This window comes from Amblyomma maculatum, chromosome 1 (assembly GCF_055883805.1).
Source record: "Amblyomma maculatum isolate TAMU_Amacu chromosome 1, ASM5588380v1, whole genome shotgun sequence".
In the NCBI taxonomy this organism is placed as follows: Eukaryota; Metazoa; Arthropoda; class Arachnida; order Ixodida; family Ixodidae; genus Amblyomma; species Amblyomma maculatum.
The window spans coordinates 298200409-298213372 of record NC_139344.1 but is presented as its reverse complement, the minus strand read 5'-3'; the positions used below and the strand labels follow the sequence as shown (position 1 = coordinate 298213372).

The 12964-nt window shown below is 48.2% G+C and overlaps 1 protein-coding gene and 2 pseudogenes across 1 annotated transcript in view; 1 reads left to right on the top strand and 2 right to left on the bottom strand.

Moving 5' to 3' along the window:
* LOC146206865 (uncharacterized) overlaps positions 1-12964 on the bottom strand; it is a 177917-nt gene that overhangs the window by 81671 nt on the left and 83282 nt on the right. The window lies entirely within an intron of this gene.
* Positions 6524-9735, top strand: LOC146206867 (uncharacterized; annotated as a pseudogene).
* Positions 9901-11657, bottom strand: LOC146206866 (uncharacterized; annotated as a pseudogene).

Here is a 12964-nt window from a genome sequence, read left to right as displayed (position 1 = left end):
TTATATGCGGAACGCCTGACGAAATCAAACAGTAACAGATGGGCAGCTAAAGCATTTAAATGCCTATCCCTAAAAGCGTTGACTCACAATGCAGGAAACGAACTAAAAAACTAACCAGTAAGTATGCTGGTCATAAGGACGAAGAAATAAAAGCCGTTAAGCACAGGGGGAAAACAGCAGGTAAAAAATTAGATAAATTCGATGGAAAAGAAACAGTGTGTGGAACTATATCGAAAGTGGAAAAGGCAGATCAGGCAGGAAAATTTCTTTGATAACTCAAGAGGCAGTGCCCTACTTTTTGAAGCTAGATAAGGGTGCCTTAGAACACGGAGCTACAAAAAGAAATTCCAGAATGAAGATGACGCATGTGCAGTATGTGGTACCTCCACTGAAATAATTGACCATAATATACTCGAATGCAATGATATCCATCCGGATATATCCAATGATATCTTCCGAAACTCTGGGGTTTAGAGATACCAGTGGCCGGGTGAATGAACCTGCGGTAGAAGCTAGCAAAAACAACTGGAAGATTGGTGGCTTAAAAGCAGAAAAGTGTCATAATGTTAGTAATGTAGAAACAAAAATTCAATAAATAGAATGATGGTATAGTTAACCAATCTAAAGCAATAATTAAGATATAGGGGGGGGGGAGTGAGCATGATAGCAACAGCAGCCACCCCGTTTCAAAGGGAACGCTCCTATATTCTATCCATCCATCCACCGCACAGAGTGATGCACTGTGTTCTCCCTGATGCCGATGTTTGTCGATGTTTAGGCCCAGGTACCGCACGGACCTTTTTCACAGCAGCGGCGTCCCAGCAAGCGTTAGTGGCGCCAGGAGGCGCCCTTGCCAGCGCTGCAGGTCATGGCCGCGGACCTGACCGGGCAGAGAGCCAGGCCGAGACACTGCAACCGGACGTCTATCCCGCAAAGGGCTCCCGAAGGCACTCTTTAACGCGGGAAGCCTCACCCGGTGGCTCAGGCACCACAGTACGATGTCTTCCGCGTACATGGAGACGTACACACGGTGCCGGTTGGCACCGTCGACATCGCCACATTGAATAGGAACGGGGACATCACAGACACTTGCGGAACGCCTAGATCCACCAGACGGGGCCGCGAGAGAGCCCCTCCTACGCGCATGCGAATTGTGCGCGCTTTGAGGAAGCCCTGCACATAGCGCAATAGGCGCCCGTTCACGCCTGCCTCTTCCAGCTTCTCAAGGATCCCCACACGGTGGACGTTGTCAAACGCACTCGACACGTCGAGCAACGACAGCAGTGCGACCTGCCACACCACTATGATGTGCTTAAGCGCAGAAACAGCGTCCGCGATTGAGTATGTCGTGCAGCGCATCCTGCGAAAGCTTGTCTGACCCTCAACGAGCAAGACTGCCTCCGAGGCACGCGTATGCAAGCGCTGTAGCGCCATATGCTCCATCACCTTACATGATACCGACCTCAGCGCCACAGGACGGTATCCGCTGAGCACCGCGGGGGAGCGACCTGGCTTCGGTAGCGGGCAGACGACCGCTATGTGCCACTGCTCCGGTAGTTCTCCGCGTTCCCACACCAGGTTGGGTTGCCGCAGAAGGACCTGACGTTACTCCGCGTCGAGGTTGCGCAGCATCTAGTAGGTCACCGTCGGTCCCGGGCGCTGAGCGGCGGATGCAGTGGCGCAGGGCGTCATTCAGTTCCACCGCTGTGAAGAGCGCGTTGCACGGGCCGTCATCCGGAGTGGAGTTTCGAAAGGACATTGGCGTCGGGACTCGGGCTCGGTGTCGTTGCTGCGGTTGCAGCGGTGCTCGCATGGCGTCGCGACGCAAACCGTTCAGTGAACCGCTCAGTTAGTTGTCGGTTTGTTTGGCCGCTTGAGATGGCGAGGGGCTGAGGGTTCGCTGAGGTGTAGTGATGCGCTGCAGAGTGGTAAAGAGCCGCCGCGAGCTGCGACCTTTCTGCATCGTGTTGCACAGAGAGGTCCACTGCCGATTGTAGAGCTTGTTGGTGTGTCGCCTTGCTACCGCTTCCAGCCGATTGTAAACTCTCCAGTCTTCCGGTCTGTCCGTCCGTCGCGCCCTGCGCTCTACCTTGTCTTTCTTGTCGCGCAGATCGAGCATTTTTTTGTCGGGTGTTGGCTGACCTGCTCGCACCTCTGAGTGACGCTTGGCTACGAGAGCGCTCCGGACGAGACTGGTGAAGTAATCGGCACCCGACGCACCGGCGGTGTCTACCTTGCGGCGAAAGCGGCCCCAATCTACTATTGAGTACGTACACAAGGGGCGCGCTTCTTTAGCAGTTGGCTCTATGCTGACAGAGAAGTGGTCCGAGCTCCAGAGAGAGGGGGCATGTTGCCAGGTCGCCCCGATGCCGCTGAACGCGAACGCAACGTCGATACAGGAGTGGGCGAACAGCGTCATCGGAAGGTGGGCTGGCCAGTGTTGAGGACAGCGTGTCCCAGCTGTGTTGTGCAAGTCGTCACCGCGCCGATTATTGCGCGCACTTCCCCACGCACAGTGATGAGCATTGACGTCACGAACGATGCGTTGGCGTGGGGCCCAACACGATGACACTGCATGGAAATACAACACGTCCCACGCCACATCTGCGCGCACTGAACGCTTGCCACTGATGTGTCAACGCCTCCGACAACATGCGCTGTCACTTGCACGCACTCCTGGGCGTTGCTTATCGCCGCCGCCGTGTCTACGGCCCGACGGCCCGAAGGCAACCAGAGGTAATTGAGCTGCAGGAGACGTACGTCCGCCTCCCCTTTCCTGAGGCGGACGTACGTCTCCTGCAGCTCAATTGCCTCTGGTTGCTCTGATGTTACGCGTGAGCGGAGCTCGGGCTATCGCGCGCGAGGGAGCGCACGTTCCACTCCAGGACTGAGGGAATGCGAGAGCCATGGTGTTGGCTGTTTAGTGTATGAGGGCATGTCCCTTCCTCTCAGATGCGGCGACCCTCAGAACCCTCCGGCAGCAGCACGCTTAGTGCGCGCAGCGCGGCCTGCAGACGCTCATTAAGGGCATCACGCGCGTCCGGAGGGCCGCCACCGGAGGTGGTGGAAGCGGGTCTTGCTTGCGTAAAGAGTTTCTGCTGTTGCGCCTAAAACCCCTGCCGCTGCTGCTGCTGGCGGGACTGTCGCCGCTGGTACTGCGACTGCTGGGACTGCTACTGGTGTTGGGAGTGCCGCTGGAGCTGCCGCGGCTGCGGCTGTTTACGGACGCTCGTAACGCCGCAGTTTTAACAGCGCGGTTTCCCACTAGTGCACCAACTGGTATCGTGTGTTCCGCCGCAGCTGGTACAGCGCGCAGCAGCTCTGCAGACCTTCGTGGCATATCCTAGGCTGGGGCAGCGGGAACACTGCAGTGACCGTGGGCGGCAGGGCCACACGGGGAGGCGCCGCCTGTATATGAATACATGTGACAGTGGCGTACTAGGCGCCGCAAACCGGAGAAGCAGCGTGCTTCCCCACAGCGACGCCGATGTCACTGCCATCGTCGACTCCTTTCGGGCAAGGAGCTGGTCCGCCGAGCGGCGCGCGTCAACGCCGAATACGTGCCCGGTGAGCTGATTACGAGGGGCTGTCCTTGGCGCGCACTGCCAGGCCACGGATCACAGTTGTGGCTAGCAGCGGCCCGAAGATTACCTCCCATCCAACGTCCACGGTAACCGCGTTTCGGAGCATGTTAAAGGGAACCGCCAGAATGCCCGGGCATGTGCTCAGCTCTTCGGCAATCTCTCATTCCTGTTCCGTGGTGATGGCAACGCCGCGGTCCGCCTGCCGAAACAGCACTGTCCAGTGAAGCCCCTTGTGAACTGGCACAGCAGCAGCAGCTTTCTGGAGAGCAGCCCTGCGTCTCCGTTGGGCTCGGGTTGAGACCAGGCTCCAGAGAATCAAACCGGTGGCCTCCAGTGAGCACGCGGATGCCAAGGGGGTGTGGCTCTCATTGCTGTCAAGCGGGCGACCGAGCGACTTTGTGTGCTCGTTAGTAGACGACAGGCGGCCGTTCGTGTCTGCTCCTGGCTGCAGCACGGTCAGAGTCAATATCACAAGCGGTGCCTGTTGGCGCCTGCTGCCCCCCCCCCCCCCCTAAGCCCGTATCGTCGCGTTTAGCTGATCTCCCGCAAGTGAATGATGCATATGTGCTTTTCGGGAGCCAGCGCGGGTTTGTACCAACGAAATAGGAATCTTCGAGACATTTCAACTTCTAAAAATTAACAATCCTCCATCCGTGGGCTGCGCACCATGTAACAAGCCTCGTTGCCAAGTTCACGCCCAAATGACCGCGTAAACGACTACCGTCAGCACAGCCTCTAACACTTCCACCGAAATCAAGGGCGACTACAATTGTGACAGCTCAGATGTGGCATACCTGCTCCAATACCCAGCGTTTCAGCTACAATATATCCGCCAAACAGAAACTCACATCAAACTATTATTTAATAATCGGCGTGCGCATGCACAATCTCTGCCCAATCTAGCCCTGTCAAGACATGTTATAATTCCCGGTAATGAATTCCATAAAATACAAATAATATTCCTAGAATTTAACTTCCGCACCCACCACGAAAGTGAAATACGAGAATCATACCTTATCTGTAAATTCAAGACACCTTGCTCTGGACTGAATGAGAGCAAAGGGAACCTAACTTACTTACCTAAACAATAATCTAGAAATTATTATTCAGCAGTATGCCTCCACTTTGTCCTGCGTCGGAAAGAACAGCAAAAGGTTTTAATCTTTATATTTAATTTCTTCATTTATATTTTTTATTAATAATTGGACTCATTTCTTTCTGCAACCTCTGTTCTTTTATTATGGCTTCTTTACCTTTCTCGTCAGCCTCTCAGTGATTTTAGGCTGTATTCATTCAATATAACGTGCTTCGGTCACACTAGCCGTAGGGACGGTGATACCCCCCTCCCCCTATTTAATCCTCAGCATTATCTCCCTGAGACGCGTCCGACGGATTCAGTGGCAGCTTTACTCCGCTCCTGATTCTTCATTCTTTTGTGTTTTCCTCTTTCGCGTTTCCGATCACACCTGTATTCCGCCGGGCAATGCGACAATGCTTGTGTGGTGTCGAGGACCTCATCAAAAGTGAAGGCGTGCAGTTGTGCGTGCATGGGCTACTGGTTTACTCTGGACCACGTCCAAAGAACGGACACTCAAATCGTGGGTCATCAGGCGCAGGGCGAACACGTGCTTGTGGGTTTTTTTTTGCGGTGGCTGCGTTGATTTGCAATATTTTGTTCTATTTACAGGTGTTGAGCTGGTGGACGGCATATCCGCGTTTTCGTTCGCCCCTGGATACTGCACCTGAATTCTACCGGGTGCTTCGAGAATGCTTGTAAGGTGTCAGAGACCTCATCGAAAGTGAGGTTGTGTGTTTACGGACTGGTGGTGTGCTCTGCACTACGCCCAAAGAACGAAAAAATTGAAGGACGCTTAAGCGTAGCCTTTAAGAATGGAACGCGATAGCGTTATCGCGCCCCGTTCGCACCATCTACTCATTTGCTTGTCGCGCTTTTTACTGTACTCATTTTTATTTATTAGTCGTTCCGGGACGTAGAAGCGCTGTCAGCCACCTTGTCGGAACGCGTGGGCCTCAAGTTGCAGTCGTAGTTCGTCAGCAACATCGTTGCCGATCCGAGCCGGCGTGATGAAGATCTTGGAGGCCATGCCTTGTCTATCTTATTCCTTGCGCCACACGCATGGGGGCGCTACGTGCACACCAAGCGAAGAGGAAGTACAGCAGAAAAGTAATTTGCCACTCGCTTAACTTCGTGTTCTGTAATTTTGTAATTTACATGCTCATAATTATTACTATACGCCACAATACACTTCTCTAAGGGACATTTCTGAGACAACACCGCAATCAATAGACGCGCCTTTGTCCATTTCAAATCATCTACCTGGCGTGGCGGAGTGGTTAGCGTGCTCGTTTCGCACCCCGGAGGCCCACGTTTGATTTTTCAGGTCGGCGATTTTTTCTACTTGTTTTTATTTATTAATGCTTCTGGGATTTTTCGCTCACGGCCAACGCCGGGCGATGCGGGACAGCGGCCGCCGACGACGACACCAACTTTTCTGTGACGCGGGGCCCTTAACGCTATCGCGTTAAAACTGAACTCGTGGTTCGTCGCTTGAAAGACGAGCACTTCCTAGTGTATTGTTTTTCAGTATGTGTGTTGCTTTGCTTTTGTTGTCTTGTTTCTTTTGTAGCGACACTGCGGTAGGTTTTCAAGACCTCATGTGGCCGCAGCTACATCGCGAAGAGGCGTAGCTACGAGAAGAAGACAACGAAGAACAAGAAGACGAAGATGAAAAGGAAGGCGAAGAAGAAGGTGAAGAAGACGAATAGGAAGAATAGGGGATATGCGAAATTCCTTAGTCATCTGGCAACATGCACACGCCGCCATCTTGTGTTGGGCGAGTACTTCAGACACATCGCCCGCGAACACGCGGCTGCCTTTGAATCGTCGGGCGTGAACTGGCGGATGGAACCGCGCTATCTTTGCTAATTCTATTTTCTAATTATGTGCTATCTTGCTAATCACACTATCTTTGCTAATTATGGCACAAGGGCAGCGTTTTCCCTCAAGCGGCCACGAGAGGTGGCGAAAGAATCTGGAGGATTTGCCGCACCTCATTGAGGACGATTTATCGCATTTCTGCTCGTCGGCAACTCCATCGATGCGGCAGCAAAAGAAAGCGTATTCCTTCGCCGTCGAGGCTTACTCTGTTCCATCGTCGCTGGCCACTAACATCTGCGATTCGAGGTATGTGGAGTTATCTGTGCTTTTACATATGTTCGTCGCTGATGGACTTTGTTCTGCTGCAGTGTATTCAAGGCTTTCTCTCACTGCGGTAGGCACGCAAACACCAGCGGCGCAGGAGCGACATAGTTCGACTGCTCATTTGCGTCAATTCGTATATCGGCTACTATCTATATATGAAGTGCTTTTGGATGAAGTGAAATCTCGTAGTTGTTTTCCCATGGACATGGCGCTTTCTGATTTGCATGTGTAGTAGGCTGCCTCTGGGCGCAGAATCATGTTAAGCGATGTTCCCCCTCGGAGCGGGAACTCAAAAGACTCGGTAAAAGTAAAGATAACTAAACCTGAGGTGGGAACAGTAAAGATGCCTTCATATTAAGATTAAAAGGCTATGACCCTGCAAAATAACTAAGAATGACTCGGCTATAGTGTAACATCATCACACGCAATGATTATATTCCCAGAAGTTGTGATTCATTAAAGTATTCATGTATTCATCGTTTATTGACCATTAAAGGTCCCGTTAGGGACATCATAGGGAGAAGGGGGGGGGGGGGGGGACGCAGAAGCATTCAACAGTCATGCACGATTTTAAATATAGAAAAAAAAGAGTGATTCAGGTTACATAAGGGGGCATAGAGAAGTATTTAGCAGTTACACATGAATATGAATACAAAAAGGAAAAAGAAAACATATTGTAAAGCTGGGACATAATGCAAAGTATACAAGTATACAACAAGGTAGCTCCTTTTGAATTTTATTTTGTTTTTCTGTACAACACTGCTCGAGTGCCTTTACATATTTTTTTAAAGTTGCATACCCAGAAGGATACAAAATTATCCTTAAGTCTTAGGATACCCGAGCCAGTTCATACCTATCCTCTTTTAAGGCTTGGATCTCAACAAATCATAGGATATAGTTTGGAAGCATCACCCTTATAACAGTTGTCATCGTAGTGGGTCCAAATTTTTGTTTCATACCCTTGTTTGTTTGTGTGTTGTAGTGTTCTTTTATTTTCACCTTTTTCTTTCTCATTCCTATGATGGCAACTTTCTTTCATGTCATTGTGCAGATCTCATCTTAGACAATTGTTATGATCATCGCCATTTTATTCTCCTTCCAGGTTTGGCATTGTCTATGCACGAGCGACATGTTTTCGGAGTCAAAAGAAGACCGGGAAACCATACCATGTGCTTCTTGCCTTTCGGCACACAACTGGTGCCATCACTGATGCAACCTGCGAATGCCCTGCTGGGGCGAGTAGCTCATGCAGCCATATCCTTGCTGCGGATGATAATCTTGCTCAAGAAGCAAGGTTTTAAAGAGGTTCCAGCTGAGCTTACGTGCACAGAGCTGCCTCAGCAGTGGAGGCGCCCTAGACGACAGGGAATCAGGCCAATGAATGTTCAGAACATTGATTGGAGGAACCCACGGGAGAATGGCGTACAAGTGCCTTACCCCTTGCGGCTGTTTAATGCACCTGCACAGAAGGGGGACGTGCAGCAAAACCTGAATGGCCTACATGCTCTGGGCAAAACACTTGATGACCTTGGCAGCCATGACTGGCTGCTAAAAGGCCTTTTGTGGAAACCAAAAGGGGACCAGCACCACCCGGTTCACCACTTGCCTAACAACAGGCAAAGCTGCCTTCGGGCTTTAGGACATGGCTGTCAGACAACATTTTCTTAGGGTCTGGAAGGGTCGCTGTCGTCCCTGACCTTCATCTTTTTGATGAGGTGGCAGACTAAATTTCCTGATACCTTATGTTCTGAAGAGCTGAATATATTGAAGGTAAGCACTGCATACTTTAAGCGAAATTCCAAGTTGCATAAGTGACATGAATGCTTTAATGCCTGCGCTTTCTGCACTGTGGCCTCGAATCGATGTGGGTATTTTTTTTTTGCTAACAGTAGTGTCATCATTACAAAGTCTGTAAAAGTGTAAAGGTATTGTCATAAAATTTCATCTAATGAAGACCACAGTATGTTTGTAAACTACGATAATCAAATCTAATTATGGGATACACAATAGATCATTTGAAACAAATCTAATGTGATGTGCTTGCTTTTTGTTTGTTATTTTCACAGGAACTACAGCTGTCACCTGAAGAAGCGAGAGACTTGGAGAAAACTTCAAGGCAGCAGACACAGTGCGAGGTGGCGAGAAGCTCGTCTGGCCCGATTAACTGCCTCACGTTTTGGGCGAGTCGTCAAAAGGAGAGAAGAGTGGACCGATAAAGGAATGGCGAACATAGTTGAAAGTAAGGACCTCTCTCGTGTGCGCGCTGTTCAATACGGACTCCGAAATGAAAGTCTGGCTGCTGACCGGTACAGTGCCGTAATGCAGAGCTATGGACATTCTGTGTCACTTTTACACAGTGGCTTAGCAGTAAATCCAGAGTTTCCATGGCTTGGTGCAAGCCCCGATAGGTTTGTTTTCGACCCAGAAGAGGATACGTTCGGGCTATTGGAAATTAAGTGCCCATATTCACTAAAGGACAGTCAACCAGAAGAAGCCATGATAAAGTCATCTTGCCTCACTTTTAGGGAAAATGGCCAACCGAGCCTCAAGAGAGAGCATGATTACTATGCACAGGTGCTGGGTCAAATGGCTGTTGCTGGTTGCTTGTGGGCAGACTTCGTTGTGTGCTCAAAGAACTGGATTGCAGTGGAACGCATATGGTTTGACAAGGAAGAATGGCTTCAAATGCGTTCAAAACTTGATGACTTCTTTTTTTCGCACATGTTACCGTATATCATGACACGGCATCAATGTCACTAGTGTTTTGTTCATGTCAAGCAAAAGCCTAAAACAGAAATGTGCTTGAAATCAGTGATGCATGTGGGCTCTGTATCAAATATATATGTGGTATGTAAATAATAAGAGCCAATTTAACTACTGAGTAGTGTTCTGTTGACACTGCTGCTGAATATATAAGATGTTATCACTACTGTTGAGCATTTGGTGGATACAGCAGCCTCAGGCTGAAGGAAAAATATTTTTATTGTCAATATAAAACTAATAATAGTACAATGCATCAAGAAACATGAATGTTGATATTAATATGGAAGTCTATTGCGGCTTCATTTCCAGCTTTTTCATCATGAATACTCGACAGACACTTCATATCGTGCAGATTATATAATGTACTACTGCTAGCATTCTTTCCTCTTTTATTATGCACGAATGAGATGCATTCAAGTAACCAAATTACTGTCCCAGTAAGCTTCAAGGGAAAGAAAGAAATTGACAGAGTGATTAAAATGGTTACTTTACTGTCAATGCTGCCCCACAAACTATACAACAGAAGTAGCTTGCAATAAATGAGTAAAATTCGGCTGAACTCATCAATAGCATAAGTAGCCTGGCTCGCATTTGTACTGCACATGAAAAGAAAATTCAATCAAGAAAATTAAAAAGAGGCTTTCTGGCTATATATCATCACACTTAAAATGAGTTGCAGAAATGCTACCCATGTCATTTGCGCTGTCTCATTCGAGTGCATCAGTACAGCATGTTCCATGCCTTTATTGAACCTAAAGTAGGTAATATGCAGTCATATGTGGCACCTAAATGCGCGTCAAAAGTGCTCGCAGCCCAAAACAAATTGGTGACTTGTTTCAAATGTGTTCACAGCTACATTCCTTTTATGTGTATGCATCTGTACATGAAAACAAAATGTCAGTCACGCTACCTTTGTTTTTTATCATGCTAAGCAAAGACAATCCAGTGATAAAATGGCAATAAATTAGCTGTTCTGAAATTTAGGATGCTTTTCTGGAATGACTGTTCTATACGCACTACATTCACACTGAATCAAGTTTTAATATATATGCTATACTTGACACTGTGAAGATGGTTTGTAATATTGAAACAAATCTTTGATTTTTTAATAATAAAATGGATTGCTAAAGCTATATGTCCTATTTGCCACCATAGTGGCTCTGGTTATGGCACTTGGCTGCTGACCTGAAGGATGCGACTCTGCGGCAGGGATTTAACCTATTTCGATGAAGGCAAAATGATAGAGGCCCGTGTACTGTGAGATGTTGTGCACGTCAAAGAACCTGAATGTGACTGAAATTTCCTGAGCCCTACACTATGGTATCTCTCATAGCCTGAGTGGCTTTGGGACATTAAACCCCAATAACCAAACCTTTATATCTTACTTTATGAGTACTTGCTAAGGGCAGTTGTTAGATTTGCTAACTCCGAGGCTTCAGTCGTGGCTATTTTGCTCTAATGGGATTAATATCTTCAGTCATGAATGTTTGTACCTATTCAGACACTTGCTTCATCAGAAGTAGTTCTGCTTCCTCGAGGTTGTATTAGGGGTGACTGGAAATTTGAGAGGATGGCTGTCACAGTCAGTCCATATCTGATTGATAAGTGGTGCCAAGCTGACGGATACTGGTCTGTCAAATATGTGGTATGACTTGATCCTTTGTATTCTGCGCTCAACGTGAATTCTGAGCGAGGCAATTTCTCGAGTTTCTTTCATTTCACTGTTTGTAAACTTCCTATTTATCAGAAATGGAGGAATGTTCAAGTGAACATTTTTTTGCACAAGAGGTCTTCAACACGGAAGCCTTTATCTGCCATGACAGAATCACCCTCATAAACTCTAAATCAAGAAAACCACTTTTGATCACACATTCTCTGTCTGAGATTGACCCAGTGAATAGCTCAGACACAAAGGAAAGCAGTCCATTAGGCTGCACACCTATTAGTCCTTTAAAGGTGTTGCAGGACTTATAAACTGAATATGTGCTAGACTGTAGTGACAAAAATGACGGGACTTCACACTGGATCTCAGTTGCATCTAGTATCACTCTTGTTGATGCAAACTTTTAAGAAAACTCTGGTGGCATGGTTGCATTCACTACAGCTCGTGGTGCCTACAGGGGTATCATACATAATCTGTCATACATCAGGTTCAACCAGGTGGTACATATTCTTGAGACCGTGGACTGCGAAACGTTAAATCTGTGTGTCAGATCAGTTTCAAACAGGCCAAGGCGAAGTCGCACAAGAACTAAAAACAGCTCATTTTTCCCCGTCAGTTTTCGTTTGCGACCCTTACTGGACTTGGAATCACCCACAGTGTCGGTGCAGAAAGCATCACAGCCATTCTCTTCCGGTTTCAAGAAAAGCAGAAGGCCAATGAAGCTGTTGTAATCGGGCAGACCAGTATAAAACGTGACATCTTCATCACAGTCCTTAAATGACTCGATGCAGAAGGCGGCTGCCTTACATCTTTCTTCAGCAAGCTCATTAGCTAGGTCCGCTTTCACAGCTTGCAGCTGGCGAGCAGCCTCCCTGACTGCTGTCAGCTGTTCTTCCAGCTGTGTACACCTATCTTGAAGTCTCCTTATTTCTTTTTCCTGTTCTTCTACAACGGAAATGACCGGCTCCAAATCTCGTGTCGAACAATCAGTCTGTGGCCGCTAGCATGAGCTTTCAGTGTCCTGTTCATCACTGCACATGGATGCATCTACATGTATAGTAATGCTGCTACTGCTGGTACTTTCAGTCGACCCTGATGCCTGCACTGTGTGACGTGCTTGCTTCAGAGTTGTGTTTGTTGCTGGTGGTGCACGCTGTTTTGGTGGCGTCCGGATCTTTTTATCTTTAACGAAGCTGAACACTGATGGCAGAGCAGTGTCCCGAAGAAGCCTGTAGCCACTTGACACCCCAGGCACATAGTCAGTTTCACGAAAATACTTTGAGCAAACTTTTGTTGATTTGCCAACAGTAAACTTGGCGCCTTCATCTCTGCGGATTGCAATGATCCATTTCTTGTACAACGCTGGATCAGTTGGCAATCCATGAAATGACACCTAAAAAAATATAAAAAAGATGGCATTCAACATTTCATGCACCAGGCACACACAAATATTCCGGCATTAAATCAGAAACACTTGCCATAGTGCTGCACTAAACTGCAAGGACCTTCGTAAATAGCCTGAAATAGGCGCTTTGTGGATACTACAGTGGGCAGACACAAAGCGGCAGTCGTAGCGGAAAAGGCTACAGCAGCAGACCAGAACGGCTCAGATTACGCAATGTTAGACGCCACACACGCGTAAACGATAAATGAGGTGTTGCATGGGGGGCTCAGAAAGGGCATAGAGGTAAACTCTAATGGGTTATGTAAAGGTCATGCACTGTTAGTGTG